Source organism: Scylla paramamosain, chromosome 37, assembly GCF_035594125.1.
Source record: "Scylla paramamosain isolate STU-SP2022 chromosome 37, ASM3559412v1, whole genome shotgun sequence".
NCBI lineage: Eukaryota > Metazoa > Arthropoda > Malacostraca > Decapoda > Portunidae > Scylla > Scylla paramamosain.
In genome coordinates, this window is record NC_087187.1 from 6,452,501 (window position 1) to 6,470,000 (window position 17,500).

Sequence of the window (17,500 nt, forward strand, 5' to 3'; positions counted from 1 at the left end):
GCGGCTCTTCCACCTCGTCTCTCCTCCACTCGCTCCACCTGTACCTGAGCTATGGAGCACCTATGGGTCAATGTTTGCATCCACCCACTCCCTCCATACATGTCTCTTCCACCAGTGACTGTTTCCACTTTACTTTTCTCCTTCTCTCCTCGCCAGTTCAACAACGTAAAACAAAACCAAAACTAAAAGAGAGAAATTGAAAAGGAAAGGCAAAGTATATTTTTCTTCCACCTCCGCAATGAAAGAGAAAAGAGAAAGGAAAAAGAAATGTATGGAGCAATGGACGAATATGTATGGAAAAGTGGAAATGGTGGTGGATGAGTGAACGGACTAACTGACTCACTGACTGACTGACTGACTGACTGACTGACTGAGTGAATGACCGACTGACTGACTGACTGACTGACTGACTGACTGACTGACTGACTGACTGAGTGAATGACTGACTGACTGACTGACGGACTGACTGACTGACTGACTGAATAGCAGACTGAAGAACTGACACACTGAAATTAACTTATTCACTGCCTGACTGAGAATATATAAAGGAAAAAGGGAAATTGTGGAGAAAATTGTTATGGTTAAACAATGAAAATAAAATGAAAATAAAACAACAACAACAACAGCATATACAAAGAAAAGTAATAGCTAAAGATAAAATAATATGTAAATAGTGAAAAATAAAAACTGTCGAAAGAGGAATAGCAACAAACAGATCATGTAACAGTTAAACTTTGAAATGTATAACTTAAAAATAGGGAACATGTAAATTCAAAGAGCCAGATAACAGGATAAGCTAACGCGAATGAATGAATAAATAAATAAGTACATAAACAAATAAACAAATAACTTAGTAAATAAACAAATAAACAAACTGAAAGGAAACACAACAATAAACCGCGAATAAAAAATAAATAATGTCGTGGCTTGGCACTAAAAAATAAATAAAATAAAAATGAATATAAACAAAAAAATATAAAAAAGCGCCAAACAACAGCAAGTTACCAAACAAATGTACAAGTAAAGGGAAATAAAACTAAATTACCCCCAGAAAAAAACAAAAAAAACATTGAAGTAAAGGTTAACAAGGAAAAGAAAAAAACAAAATAAAGATCATAACGGTATTATAAACGAGACATTGCAAATAAATATCAGAATAATAATAATAAAAAAAAGAATAGAGACGGACAAATGAAAAAAAAAATGAAAAGTAAAAAAAATAAATAAAAGAAAATTAATAAATACGTCACAAAGCCCCAAGAAAAAATGAAAAGAAAAAGAAAAAGATTAAGAAAAGTTGCAGAAAAAGAAAGATAAAAATATAAAAAAATAACCGCATGTCAGGAAGACAAAACAAGAATTTTATATGAAAAGATTGGGAGGGAGTTTTATAGGCGAGCGAGCGAGCGAGCAGAGAGAGAGAGAGAGAGAGAGAGAGAGAGAGAGAGAGAGAGAGAGAGAGAGAGAGAGAGAGAGAGAGAGAGAGAGAGAGAGAGAGAGAGAGAGAGAGAGAGAGAGAGAGAGAGAGAGAGAGAGAGAGAGAGAGCGTAATATTTGACAAAATGTATGAAAATATTATAAAGAGAAAGAATAGGAGAGAGAGAGAGAGAGAGAGAGAGAGAGAGAGAGAGAGAGAGAGAGAGAGAGAGAGAGAGAGAGAGAGAGAGAGAGAGAGAGAGAGAGAGACTTTCATGCATCACCTTACAAACTTCTTTTTCCCCCAACTCTCCTCTGCACTCCTACTCGACCCGCTCCCCTCCCCTGCCCCGCGTTAGGAAAGCTCGGGTGGCGTTCTCACAAAGCTGATGCCGGGAGAGTCTTGAGGGAGAGGGCGTTCACTTATTTCAGAGTTGTGATTGGCTCCTTTCCTGCAGCGGGCGACGCTCATTGGTTGCTGAGATGCGTGTGAGTTTAAGTTAATTTGTTCGCTCTAAGTTGGCGATGATAATTGCACACGAGGGGGACTGTGAGAGAGAGAGAGAGAGAGAGAGAGAGAGAGAGAGAGAGAGAGAGAGAGAGAGAGAGAGAGAGAGAGAGAGAGAGAGAGAGAGAGAGAGAGAGAGAGAGAGAGAGAGAGAGAGAGAGAGAGAGAGAGAGAATGTTCATAGATTGGGAAAGTTATATTCTAAATTTCTCTGATGTATGATTTAGAGAGAGAGAGAGAGAGAGAGAGAGAGAGAGAGAGAGAGAGAGAGAGAGAGAGAGAGAGAGAGAGAGAGAGAGAGAGAGAGAGAGAGAGAATTCCTTCCTTTCCACATTTCTTGATTATCTTATTGTCTACGTAAACTTTCTCTCTCTCTCTCTCTCTCTCTCTCTCTCTCTCTCTCTCTCTCTCTCTCTCTCTCTCTCTCTCTCTCTCTCTCTCTCTCTCTCTCACATTCCCTCCCTCGCCAAAATCCCTCCATACTCACTTTATCCACTTCCCTCTCCTCTCCTCCACTTCCTCCACCCCCTCTCCTCTCCCTCTCACGTCCTGCCCACCCCTGGCCTTCCCGACATTACCAAGAGGAGCACCTGCGTTCCCTAATGACCCCTCTTACCTGCCCTTCCGCCGCTGGCCATTGGGACGCCCTACGCAATGACCTTAGGGAGTGAGTAGAGACAGAGAGTGAGTGTGAGTGTGTGTGTGTGTGTGTGTGTGTGTGTGTGTGTGTGTGTGTGTGTGTGTGTGTGTGTGTGTGTGTGTGTGTGTGTGTGTGTGTGTGTTGAGGTTAGTTTTGGAATATTTTTTTTTCTTGCATTTCCGGGAAGTTTGAGAAAGGTTGGTCTGGTCTGGTCTGGTCTGGTTTTCATTACGGCCTATCGCGTTTCGTAATGGCCTCCTCCAGGTCTGATTTGGGGTACTTAGGGCTGCATGGGCGCCTGTTTCCCTTACATTACTATAGGCTCTGGATTCCTACCTGGTTCTGTGATGGCAGGTAAATGTTTTGGTATATTTTGCTAGGAATCAGGTTTAAAAGGACGCTTGGCTGATGAGGGGGAGTAACTGTCTTGACCCTTTTACTGCAATGGTTGTCTTTCCTTAACCTTGATAACCACGTGAGGATTGTTTGCATAGAGACACGGGAGAGAGAAGAGAGAAAACAGAAACTTTATTTAGTCTCTTTGCACTGAAAGACTGTTTTCATATTGCTGATCACAAACAGCGTCTCAAAGGTTATATGTATTGGAGGGAAAATTTCGTCCAACAGTGAAAGGGTTCAGAGCTTTACTGGGTTACTAAAGGTGCTAAATTTGTACCTGGTTTTGTCATCAAAGGTACATTTTTTTTTATTCAGGTGTGAAAGAGAACGCTTCGCTGACAGGAAGTAACAGTCTTCAGAGCTTTCTTCTTTACTCTCTCTCTCTCTCTCTCTCTCTCTCTCTCTCTCTCTCTCTCTCTCTCTCTCTCTCTCTCTCTCTCTCTCTCTCTCTCTCTCAGGGTTCGTGTGAGGCGGCTTTCAGTGACGCGATCACGTGATGAAGGTCATTAGTGTGTGGTATTATTATTATTATTATTATTATTATTATTATTATTATTATTATTATTATTATTATTATTATTATTACTATTATTATTATTATTATTATTATTATTATTACTACTACTACTACTACTTCAGTTTGGGATGGTAAAATAATAATTCCAGCAGCCATCATAACTTCAATGAATGTAAATAAATAGTGAGGGGGAAAAAATTAATATATTTCACACTCACTATTAACAAAGCATGACCGCCGCTCTCTCTCTCTCTCTCTCTCTCTCTCTCTCTCTCTCTCTCTCTCTCTCTCTCTCTCTCTCTCTCTCTCTCTCTCTCTCACGCATCCTGTAAACTAGGTTGTCTCGAATCATTTACTTTAATTCACACATATATCCACCCTCCCCCCTTCTCCCCTCTTCCCTTCGCCCCTTTCCCTTCCTCCCTTCCCCTCTTTCCTTCCCGTGACTCATTTAACTCCCCTCTTCCCTTCCCCTCTTACTATCACTTATCTCTCATTCCTCTCCCCTCTCCTCTCCTTTGCTCTTCCCTTTCCTTATTCTCTCCCTACCTGTTCCCCTCTCCCCCTCCTCTTTTTCCAGTCCATTCCTTCGTCTTTCCTTCCCCTCTTCCTCTTTCCCCCTCTCATTCTCCTCTTCTCTCCCTCTCTCTCTCTTTCCTTATACCATCTTTCTGTATATCTATGTTCCTTCCTGCCATTTTGTATTCCCCCTCCACACACACACACACACACACACACACACACACACACACACACACACACACACACACACACACACACACACACACACACACACACACACACCTTCCTCCCTCCCCATTCACCTCTACGGGCTAATTGAATACAAGCAAATGGTACAAAGAGCCGCCTCCTCCTCCTCCTCCTCCTCCTCCTCCTCCTCCTCCTCCTCCTATATTAGTAATGCGATGGAAGTTGTTATGCTTGAATCTAAAAGGGAAAAAGACTACCATCATAGAGAGAGAGAGAGAGAGAGAGAGAGAGAGAGAGAGAGAGAGAGAGAGAGAGAGAGAGAGAGAGAGAGAGAGAGAGAGAGAGAGAGAGAGAGAGAGAGAGAGAGAGAGAGAGAGAGAGAGAACATAAGAACATAAGAAATAAGGGAAGCTGCAAGAAGCGACCAGGCTTACACGTGGCAGTCCCTGTATGAACACACCTACAGTACCTATTTCCATCTGCTATCCCCATCCATAAACTTGTCTAATCTTCTCTTAAAGCTCTCTAGTGTCCTAGCACTAACTACATGATTACTAAGTCCGTTCCACTCATCTACCACTCTATTTGAGAACCAATTTTTTCCTATCTCCTTCCTAAACCTAAATTTTTCAAGCTTGAACCCGTTATTTCTTGTTCTACCCTGGTTGCTGATCCTAAGAATTTTGCTTACATCTCCCGGACGGCGAGAGAGAGAGAGAGAGAGAGAGAGAGAGAGAGAGAGAGAGAGAGAGAGAGAGAGAGAGAGAGAGAGAGAGAGAGAGAGAGAGAGAGAGAGAGAGAGAGAGAGAGAGAGAGAGAGAGAGAGAGTAAAAAAAGAATATAGAGTAATAATTGTATCATGGAAATGTTTAAAGGAAAAACAAAAAAATAAGAAAGAAAAAAACGAAAAGAAAAAAAGAAAAAAAAAAAAAAGGCATTGAAAGAGAGAAATATGCTTGACGCCTCTTTGTAAAAATACCTGCAAGGAACAAAAACTGCATGTGCAAAACAACACCGACAACAGACAAGGGAAAAACCAAAGGGGAAAAAAAAAACTTATACATAACCCAGATGAAAAAAAAAAAAAAATGAAAAGGTGGGAGAAAAAAATAAAACGAGCGAAAGCGAACAGCAAAAAACAAACGGACAAACAAACAAACATATAAATAAAATGCATAAATGACGAAAGAAATGGAAATGGAGGAGAGAAAAAAATATGTAAAGAGTGACGAAGGAAAAGGAAGGAAAAGAAAAAAAAACATGAAACTGAAGGAAGGAAAACTGGGAATAAATGTGTATGTGAGGAAAAATAAGTAAATGAAATGAAAACAAATAAAGTGAAAAGAAAACATGGATACAAAATCTGATAAATGGAAAAAAGTCAATCAACGAATAAAAATCTCTCTCTCTCTCTCTCTCTCTCTCTCTCTCTCTCTCTCTCTCTCTCTCTCTCTCTCTCTCTCTCTCTCTACACCTTCATCCCCTGTTATATTCCCTCCCCTCTCCCCACCCCAGCCCTCACCTTCCCTCAATTTCCACTCCACTTCCAACCCCCTCCCCTCCCCACACTCGACCTCAACCCTCCCCTTCCTCCCCACCCTGTAACCCCTCCCTTCCCCCTCACACCTCCCATTTTGCCCTCATTTCTGGCCTCCCTTTGGTCTCTCCCGTTCATCTCTCCCCTCATTTTTCTCTCCATCCCTCCGTATGTCCCTCTCTTTCCTCCCCTTTTTCTTTCACCCTCTTTTCACGCCTAACCTTACCTCTTTTTCCCCTTACTCGTCCCTTATCGCGCCCCTCCCTTATCCTGTGCCTTCCTCTTGGCCTCCCCTCGCCCCAATCTGCGCTGCCCTCTAATACGTGCATAACTCAGCTGTCTAATGAGGCTAATTGGGCAGTCAGGCAATTAGTCCCAGAGAGAAAAGTGTACCAAGTGTTAGGAGAGAGAGAGAGAGAGAGAGAGAGAGAGAGAGAGAGAGAGAGAGAGAGAGAGAGAGAGAGAGAGAGAGAGAGAGAGAGAGAGAGAGAGAGAGAGAGGTTAAACACAGATACAAATGTAAGTAAATCAATGCATACATACGCACTTACATACATACACACATACATACATACATACGTACACAGATGCACAGACAGGCAGAAGATAAAGTCAGACAGACAGACAGACAGACAGAGAAACGAAGGAAGACATGAATCAACAAACACACACACAGACAGGCAAGGAGGGATGCAAGGAGACAGACATACATACATACATACATACATACATACATACAGACAGACAGACAGACAGAGACAGAAAGAAAGAAAGAAAGAAAGAAAGAAAGAAAGAAAGAAAGAAAGAAAGAAAGGAAATACGGATAGACAGATATAGACAAAGGCAGGAAAATAGACAGACGAATAGAAAGACAGGAAGACAAAGAATGAAAAGATAGACAGACAGACAGAAATGTACAGACAGACAGACAGACAGACAGACAAACTCAGGAACAGAAAGGAACACGAATAATGATTTCCTAAATTCACTGTAGCTTTCAAAAACTTTCTCTTCAATTCAATTTTTCTTACCTGCAGCACGTCAAATCTCTCTCTCTCTCTCTCTCTCTCTCTCTCTCTCTCTCTCTCTCTCTCTCTCTCTCTCTCTCTCTCTCTCTCTCGTTATATATTACCCCGGCATCTTTTAATAATTTTTTTACAATAATGCAAGAGGAAAAAAACGACACTTTCCTTCTCTTTCATCTCTCCTCGAGGGAAAAAAATACGTAAAAAGAAAAAAAAAGAAAGTAAGAGAAGACCAATATAATTTCCTCCATCTTTTCTTTCCTTCTTTCTTTTCTCATTCTTTCCCTCCCTCCCTTTTTGTCCCCGCGATTCTCCACTTCCCATTTTATTCTTCTTTTCTGCTGATCATTATCCTCCTCCTCCTCCTCCTCCTCCTCCTCCTCCTCCTCCTCCTCTTCCTCCTCCTCCCTTCCTTCCAATAATGTCCAAAAGTTACCACAGAGGATTTCTATATGACAGCAAGATGGGGAGGAGGAGGAGGAGGAGGAGGAGGAGGAGGAGGAGGAGGAGGAGGAGGAGGAGGAGGAGGAGGAGGAGGAGGAGGATTACAGAAGGACAAGAAGTAGAGAAAGAAGAACAGAAGACGGCGGAAGAGGAGGAGGAAGAGGAGGAGTAAAAGGGGAAAAGAAAGGAAAAGAAATAACAAGAGGAAACATGGGGAAAGAGGGGAAAAGCGGAGGAAACTGAAGATAACAGAGATACGAAAAAGGAGAGAGAGAGAGAGAGAGAGAGAGAGAGAGAGAGAGAGAGAGAGAGAGAGAGAGAGAGAGAGAGAGAGAGAGAGAGAGAGAGAGAGAGGACAAGAACAAGAAAGGAGAAAGGGGCAGAGGAGGAAACGGGAGATGGTAGAAAGTGATAGGAGGAGGAGGAGGAGGAGGAGGAGGAGGAGGAGGAGGAGGAGGAGGAGGAGGAGGAGGAGGAGGAGGAGGAAGAGGAGGAGGAGGAGGAGGAGAAGGAGGCAGAAGTCGCTACAACCCCATCCTTGCGTAATGGTTGGCTGTTGGCTGGTGAGGGAAAGTTTTGATTGGTGCAGAGAGATCGCCCAAGAGTTCCCGCTAATACGGAGAGAGAGAGAGAGAGAGAGAGAGAGAGAGAGAGAGAGAGAGAGAGAGAGAGAGAGAGAGAGAGAGAGAGAGAGAGAGAGAGAGAGAGAGAGAGAGAGAGAGAGAGAGAGAGAGAGAGAGAGAGAGAGAGAGGAAGTAAGCAGGATTCAAAGGAAAGGGGAAGATCAAGAAGCATAAGAGGAGAGGGAAGCAGGAATGTCGAGAGAGGGAAGAGAAAGAGAGGAGGAGGAGGAGGAGGAGGAGGAGGAGGAGGAGGAGGAGGAGGAGGAGGAGGAGGAGGAGGAGGAGGAGGAGGAGGAGGAGGAGGAGGAGGAGGCGAAGGAGGAAAAGGAAGAAGAATAAGGGAGGTGAGAGGCACGAGACAATACAAGGAGAGGGGAGAGGAGAGAGTAGAAGGGAGGAGAGTGAGAGGAGAGTGCAATAGGAGAGGAAGGAGGTGAAGGGGAAGAGAAGGAGATGAAGGGAAGGGAGACATGTTGGTATGCGGTAGCTTTGATGATGGTGGTAATGGTGATGGTAGTGATGGTGGTAATAATAAAAGAAGTAGTGGTGATGGTAATGATGGGAATAGAGGAGGAAGAGGAGGAGAAAGTGGTGTTGATGTTGGTGTTGGTGGTGGTGGTAGTGAGATACAGACACCTGGGGGAGACAACACTCTGAGGCGGCAAGGAGGCAGGATTCTTGGTAGTGTGGCGCCCTTTCACCTCCAGCCCTCCCTCTCTCCTTCCTTCTTCCCTTTTACCTCTTCCCTCCCTCCTCTCCAACTCCTCTCGTCTTTCTCCTACCTCACCTTCTCCTCTTCCGTACCTGTCTCCTCCTTCCTGTCTCACCTCCGGTCTTTCTCAGATGTACCCTCCTCCTCCTCCTCCTCCTCCTCCTCCTCTTCCTTCCTTCCTCCTCCTCCTTTCACTCTTGATCGCAATCTTGCTATACATTTCTTTGCAAACATCATAATGATCGTATATTTATCGTCGACACCACTACCTTCACCATCACCATCATCACCATCACCATTATCATCATCAACCTTATCTTTTTTCTTTGCACTCTCCTCACCTTCGCCTCAAGTCACGCTAACAGAAATACTTGCCACCCACTAATACAACTGTTGCCTTTTATTTTTATCATTCCACAAGATAGAAAAAAATATCATTAGGTCATTAAGTATTTTTGCAGTGTTTATTTATTCATTGTTTTTCCTTTTTCTCCTTTTTCCCCACGCTTGTCTGCACCACAGGCGGCAATGTCCCGTTGGCTTAGCGATGAATGGCCGCTACTCCTACTCCCTCCCTCTCTCCCTACGTGCTTTTCATTCTGCCTTCCTATGGGTCCTATGAGTTCCTATGAGTTCTTCCTGTGGGTTGTCATCACTTTCAACACGCCGCACCCTCACCCCCGCACTGCTGTCACCCTGCCAGGCGCGTTTCCTTCTCCCGCCGTCCAGTGATTACCAGGGAATTAGAGGGAAGTGAATTGTGGGATTTCTTCCAATAATTCCATGTTTTACGGAATATTTTACAGAGGTTCATGATTCTATACAAATTACCGAAAATAAAAAAAAGAAGATGCATGTGATTTCTTGGAACAGATGCGCGTTTTACAAAATATTTTACAACAATTATACACGATTAAAAAATGCACGAGGTTTCTTCATCCAATAATTATGCGCTTCACAGAATATTTTACGATTATATACAAAATTACGGAAAATATATTGAATTTTCGTCTTCCAATAATTGCGCGTTTCACAAATTGGTACAAGTGTTTTACGCGCGGCGCCGCTGCCGCCTCCGCGTCCCGCCCCAACCGGTCCCGCCCCGCGCACGCTGAATTAAAAGCAAAATGGGACAAATTACAGGAAGCATAATTGAAAGCGGGTGAAAAATTTTATGCTGCATTTTTACTCCACCTTCACTAGCTTTGTATGTAATTAAGTTAATGCAATAAATTTCAGGTCAAGCGGATATCCCTCCTGTACACAGTGCAGCCATCCGATTTGATCCACACAGGGACGCGGCGCAGCAGTGCCTCTGCCCGCGCGGTCGTGCAGTGCTGGGAACAGAAGAGCGGGTGTTTTTCCACCACGCCTGCCGCAGCCCCGGGGCGCGTCCCGTGTTTTTTCGCGCTGCTGAATGAACGGCGTGCCTCAACACCATTGTGTAATGAATGATGAAAAATGATAATATTGTTATAGATGAGCACAAAATAATTTTTCATTTGATTTCACGTAAGCAGACAAACGCTGCAATAATGTTTTTCTATTTTTTTTTTTCATCGCGGAAAGAAAGGAGGGACTTACTCTCGATTTAATCTTGCGTCATTAAGGAAGGCATGCCATTGATAGCAACGAGCAGAAAAACTAGATTTTTGAGTGTGACGCAAACACAAAGCAGGTCCAGCGATATTTAATTTTCAGCGGAAAAAGGAAGGCCTTATTTTTAATAAATCTCCTGCAATTAATGAGGCAAAGCATAATAATGATAATAAGTAGAAACACATTTTTCTTTTTTACTCCCACGTAAGCTGACAGCAGTTCCAGCAATATTTTCACCGCGGAGAGGAAGGAGACTCCACAACAACTCTCATGTAATAAATGACAAAGTATAATTAAAACAATGAACAGGAAAAGAAGATTTTTTAAATATAAGATGAGCAGACAGTAATCCCAATAATATTTTCAGGACAGAGATAGTAGGGAGCCTGCTTGCAATCAGTCCCCAGTAATAAAGGAACCAAAGCATGTTCATAATAATGAGCAAAAAAAGGAAGATTATTATTTTCTAATTAATTTCGTACGAGACAACAGATTTAACTCACTTTACGGCGCTGGGAGAGGAATTGTCTTCAGGTGAAAGTGTTGCTATTGAAAACACTATGACGAAAAATCCGTAAGTTAATGTGAAAACGGAAACGATGTTGCTTACACACACACACACAAACAAACACACACACACACACACACACACACACACACACACACACACACACACACACACACACACACACACACACAACGAACACGGGAGCACATATCTGGATTTACCAATGAACGAAACAAAAGAGAAATAAAAGAGTAAGTTCCAGCGGAGCCTGTAAGTTATAACACGATTACGGACGAATGCGTAAAAATGAAAGATTAAAATGAAAAAAAAAAAAAAGCAGATTTCCGTGAACTGAGAGTTGTTACAGAATGGCGCATGAATATACACGATGGTGACTCGCAGAGACGTGAAGTTCAAAGAGCTTCTAAACTGCCACACAAAGCAATTAGCAGCGCCAGAAACAATGCGTGAAGTCTTTATAAGCATCTACAAGAAAGTTACCGATAAAAAGGATATATTTTGCATTTTCTTCCCAGTTCAAAGATTGGATGTGGCTGTAGAACAAGTAAAGAGTGATTAGTAATTAGGGAAAGGTGTACCAAGTGGCAGTCAAAGATGACAAAAAAATCAAATGATGTTTAGTAAGTCAGCAACCCTTTCACTCCAGCACAATTCCCAAAATCACCTTCACCTTTTCAGAATTTATTTTCTACACCAGTTCACTAAAACAGATATTTATGCTGAAAAAAGACTAAATGAACCAAATTATTTTTTTTCACAGTGTTCTGAACGCTAACAAAGGAAGACTGTGGTAGTGAAGAGGTAAAATAATGACATTCACACACACACAAAAAAAAAAAAAAAAAACAATGTAAGGGACTACACACAAAAAAAAACTAAATGAATATAACAATGGCTAGCAAAAAAATGGTAGTCTAAATTTTATCAACGCTCTCTCTCTCTCTCTCTCTCTCTCTCTCTCTCTCTCTCTCTCTCTCTCTCTCTCTCTCTCTCTCTCTCTCTCTCTGTCATAACAAAAAAATCACCTCTGATATTTAACATTACAATTTCTCTTTCCTTCACAGATAAGAAATCATCGGCCCAACACAATGCCAAGCCCGTCCCTCCTGCTGCTCCCCGTGCTGCTCCTCCTCGGCTACAGTAAGGCTCACAGTCCTCCTTTACCTCACCCGACCTTCGACCTTATAGGGAAGCAGGGCGTGGGTCGAGAGAACGAATGAAAAAAAAAAAAGAAAAAAAGAAAGAAAAAAAGTATAATCAGGGTTTAATGGAAAGAATCAAGACGCACTGAGAGAGAGAGAGAGAGAGAGAGAGAGAGAGAGAGAGAGAGAGAGAGAGAGAGAGAGAGAGAGAGAGAGAGAGAGAGAGAGAGAGAGAGAGAGAGGGAGGAATTTGTGTGTTTTCAGATATTGATTTTGTATATTTCATCTATCTATCTCTTTATCACTCTGTATCTATCCTCACCTGTCTCTCTCTCTCTCTCTCTCTCTCTCTCTCTCTCTCTCTCTCTCTCTCTCTCTCTCTCTCTCTCTCTCTCTGCCTTTATCTTTGTATTGATCATTCTCTTCAATAACTTCTACTTCGCCCACTTAAATTTCTCTCTACCCTCTCCCCTCTTCGTCAACTCTCTCTCTCTCTCTCTCTCTCTCTCTCTCTCTCTCTCTCTCTCTCTCTCTCTCTCTCTCTCTCTCTCTCTCTCTCTCTCTCTCTCTCACATCACCTGTCCATCCATCCCCCTTTTCCTGCCTCTCTTTTACATAATACATATTTTTTAATGCATTTCTATTCATCATAAGCCAGTCCCTTCCACACTAATTTCCTCATACACGGAAAAGGAGAGAATATCATGAAGGTGAACACGTAAATATGTGCTGGATATTATCTTAATGGAAAATAGAGAGAGAGAGAGAGAGAGAGAGAGAGAGAGAGAGAGAGAGAGAGAGAGAGAGAGAGAGAGAGAGAGAGAGAGAGAGAGAGACTGTGTTTGCATTTATAGTAGATGTGTAAGGGAAGGATAATACATAAAGGAAGAAAGGAGGGAAGGAAGGAAGGGAACAGAGAGAGAGAGAGAGAGAGAGAGAGAGAGAGAGAGAGAGAGAGAGAGAGAGAGAGAGAGAGAGAGAGAGAGAGAGAGAGAGAGAGAATAGTGGAGATGAAGAGGAATTGTCTCCATCCTTCGGTCGACAAACCCATTTCTTTCGTGTTTTCTACCCCTTTAACATTTTTTTTCGTTCCACGCAAATTGAGTTTTTCCTGGCTGCCTCTCTCTCTCTCTCTCTCTCTCTCTCTCTCTCTCTCTCTCTCTCTCTCTCTCTCTCTCTCTCTCTCTGTGGCTCAGGTAAAATTGTTTTGCGTATTAATTTATTTTTAGTCTGATTTACTTTTTTTGTTTCGTGTTTTTTTCTGTTTCGTTTTTTCTTGCTACAATTTCTACTGCTACTACAACAACAACTACTACTACTACTACAGCTACAACTACTACTATTTCTACTATCCTCCCCTTTCCTCCTCCTCCTCCTCCTTCTCCTCCTCCTCACGCCCACTTCCACTATCTCTGCATCGCACATTCCAAGTCGAAGAAAAGAAGTAATTTACAAAGAGCACACGATCCCATTACTGGCAATGAGATCAGTCCCAGAACGTCATCAGATCGCCTCACTCCTGCGTCATAGAATCTCCTCGCCTAATCTCCTAAAACTCTTGGCCACGTCAGCAATTAAAAACCCCCTCCCTCTCCTTCTCCCTCTGCCACTCTCCCCCAATCGCATCTTCCGGTCCCCCTTCTCTGCAAACCCGACGAGGAGTGAAAGGCAAACGACTTTTCATATTTGGAATGGAAAGTAAGGAGAATCTTTTCCAGAACCAATCTTATGTGGGATGATTGTGTGTGTGTGTGTGTGAGTGTGTGTGTGTGTGTTGACCAGGTTACACACACACACACACACACACACACACACACACACACACACACACACACACACACACACACACACACACACACACACACACACACACTAATAATAATAATAAAGATGTAGGTCGGACAATTTCCAGCGAAGGACACAAACACACATTTGTAATTCGGTATCGCAGAGTCTGGTCGGTAATTTTCGTCAATGCTTCATACGAGTTCGTTTTCTCTTTTCCTTTTCTTTTCGCCCGAGTTCCAAGCACGTCCATTACTTCTTCCTCCTCCTCCTCCTTCTTCTCCTCCTCCTCCTCCTCTTCCTACTCCTGCTGCTGCTCCTTCCTCTTCCTCAATATATCAACACGCAATTTACTCAACGCAATATTTATGTTACGTGTGTATATATTTGTCATAATTTTGAGACTCCAGCTGATTGTTTCTCTCTCTCTCTCTCTCTCTCTCTCTCTCTCTCTCTCTCTCTCTCTCTCTCTCTCTCTCTCTCTCTCTCTCTCTCTCTCTCTCTCTCTCTCTCATCACTCACAGCCGAACGTTTTCTTCATATTCTTTATGTCACAGACTCACACCACTACCACCACCTCACCCACTGTTCGCCGCCCGTCTATTCCAGTCCACCCTTCCCCCCACCAGCCTCCCCCACCATTAAATCACCACCATTACCCGCGCCTCCACCTCCCATGCTAACAATCCCCACCATCATTATTTTCCCGAGCGACTCATCATTGCCTTCATTATCACCACCACCACCACCACCACCATTACCGCCACCAGCTTACCTCTCTACCACACCCGACTGCACTCACCACTCATCACCAGAACACGTTTGCCGCACTAACTCAACATCATCATCATTAAGACACACACACACACACACACACACACAAATACGAGTACACTACCATCATCACCATCAACACCACCACTTGGGTTACTTAATGCATACTTATCACCACCACTTATCATCACCAAAACACACCGCAACCTCATTACTCTCAATTCACCATCACTATCATACTCACACGCACACAAAATCCTATTGACAATTTGGTTCATAATTATGATAGGTCGATACAGACGGACAGCCACAGATAGATAAATGGAGATACAAAAATAGATAGGTTGGTAGACAGACAGACAGACAGACAGACAGACAGACAGGCGGACAGTGATAGAATATTGATTGAACACGGTATTACGAAATATATCATGCATTCATTACATAAAAGAACATAACTTTGAAAATAAAAAAATCTTGAATCTGTGCAAAATTAATAAAGAGAAATTGTACTCTATTAAAATTTCAATACCACTACTACTACTACTACTATTACTGCCACCACCACCACCACCACCACCACCACCACCACGTTCGTCACCAGTACCTATCAGCTCTTCAATTCTTCAACTTCTCTCACCTTTTCCACCCCACAACCTCACCACCACTTCAGCCAAAACATCACCAAGATGCTTCACCACCACCACCACCACCACCACCACCACCGCTATCATATCTCACACCACATCACCATTAACTCCCCATCCATAATATCACTTTGCTTTCTCACCATCACTCCATCACCACTTCCCCTTCGCATCACCTCACACCACCACCACCACCACCACCTCACTCACACAGACCAAGAACCATCCACAGTATCACTTCAACATCACCTCACGAGCATTTCACCCACCACACACCACAACACAACACCGACTCAATTCACAAAACCACACCACGCCACAACTATCACATCCTCACCATCCTTTCACCACTACACCGCACCACCACTCTCACCACTCACCACGCCTCTCCCAGCAGGTCGGGCGGTGAGTGGCGGCGGGCCCCCAGGAATAAGGCGCCCAGATCTTCCCTTCTTTGACTACGAGGAGTCTAAAAATGTGACGGCGCTCCTGGGAAAGACGGCGATTCTCAACTGCAGAGTGAAAAACATCGGGAACAAGACGGTGAGTGTACATGTGTGTGTGTGTGAGCGCGTGTGTGTTTTCATCCTTTTTTCCCCTTTTCCACATTCTTCCGTTCGTTTTCACTCTCTCTCTCTCTCTCTCTCTCTCTCTCTCTCTCTCTCTCTCTCTCTCTCTCTCTCTCTCTCTCTCTCTCTCTCTCTCTCTCTCTCTCTCTCTCCTGAAAGATGTCAAGTCCTCTCGCTCCTGGCATTTATTGTTCCTCGTAGCGTCATTTACCTTTAATTTTACGTGTCTGTCTGTCTTTTATTACAATTTTATCGTTATACCTTTCCTGATATTCAACTGTTTGTATTTGTCTGTCTGTTTGAGTGTCCGTTTATTCCCTGCCCGTCTGTCTGCCTGTGTGTCTGCCTGTTCCTTAATATACATGGAATTTTAACGTAATCTATTCACACTGTCACCCTCGCCATGTTTCTATTGGCATTCCCTCTCCTCGTTTTCTTTTTATCGCCCGAATCGAAATTAGTTTTCATCTTCCCCTTCCTCTTCTTAACCTTTCCGCGCCCTTGCTTTTATTTCCGCGCTTCCTTTCTTCTCCTTACTACCTCCACTCTTTTCTTCCTCACTCAAACTTCTGCTCTTCTTCCTCTTCCTTCTGGTTCTCTCTCTCTCTCTCTCTCTCTCTCTCTCTCTCTCTCTCTCTCTCTCTCTCTCTCTCTCTCTCTCTCTCTCTCTCTCTCTCTCTCTCTCTCCCCTGCGTCCTTCATTTCCTCTTACTAACTTTTTCGTCTCTCTCTCTCTCTCTCTCTCTCTCTCTCTCTCTCTCTCTCTCTCTCTCTCGTTCATCAATACTTCCATTCCCCGCTTCGCTCTTCTGTCCATGACCGGTTGTGGTAATAGAAGTAAGGGAAAGGAGAGAGAGAGAGAGAGAGAGAGAGAGAGAGAGAGAGAGAGAGAGAGAGAGAGAGAGAGAGAGAGAGAGAGAGAGAGAGAGAGAGAGAGAGAGGGAAAAAAGGCTTGTGTGGTTAACTTCGGCTATAGACTTGAGGACGGGACAGTGGCAACACACACACACACACACACGCACACAATACAAGCTGATGGTCTGTCCACCTTATGAATTCTCTCTCTCTCTCTCTCTCTCTCTCTCTCTCTCTCTCTCTCTCTCTCTCTCTCTCTCTCTCTCTCTCTCTCTCTCTCCTGCTGCGAATCGGTCCCGTAAAATTGAGGCCCTGGATTGCTTCGGTTGCCAAGATCGTCTAAACCTGGATTCCCAAAATGAAAATTCTTGCTGATCCCTCTACACGTACTCCTATTTCTTTTTCCTCTGCTTGGGGGCTATTTTTTTTTTCGCCGTGTGTGTGTGTGTGTGTGTGTGTGTGTGTGTGTGTGTGTGTGTGTGTGTGTGTGTGTGTGTGTGTGTGTGTGTGTGTGTGTGTGGTGGGGAGGGTGAGGGGGGAGTGTGTGTCTGTGTAAGGTTTAAATCATTATTCCTTTCTTTCTCTTTCTTTCTCTTTTTTTTTTCGTTGTGACTTCTTACTATCTCTTTTTTTTTTCTTTTCGTTGTGAGGTTTTCGCTGTTTTTTTTTTTTTCATTTGTTTTGGTTGGTTTGGTTAGGTTAGGTTTGTTTAGGTTTGGTTCGGTTAGGTTAGGTTTAAGTTAGGTTAAGTTAGGTTAGGTTGGTTTAGGTTTAAGTTAGATCAGGTTAGATTAGGTTAGGTTAGGTTAGTTTAGGTTTAAGTTAAGTTAGGTTAGGTTAAGTTAGGTTAGGTTAGGAGATTACTAATATTTTATGACTGGTATTGTTGTTACTGTTCCTATTACTCTTCCTCCTCCTCCTTCTCGTCGTCCTCCTCCTCCTCCTCCTCTTCTTACTACTACTACTACTACTACTACTACTACTACTACTACTACTACTACTACTACTACTACCACTACTACCACCACCACCACAACCTCAACAAAGAAAAGGCACAGACAACGGAAC

At 43.2% G+C, this 17,500-nt stretch overlaps 1 pseudogene; it reads left to right on the forward strand.

The window, feature by feature from the left end:
* Window positions 1-17,500, forward strand: part of LOC135091448 (zwei Ig domain protein zig-8-like) — a 116,813-nt pseudogene that overhangs the window by 35,899 nt on the left and 63,414 nt on the right.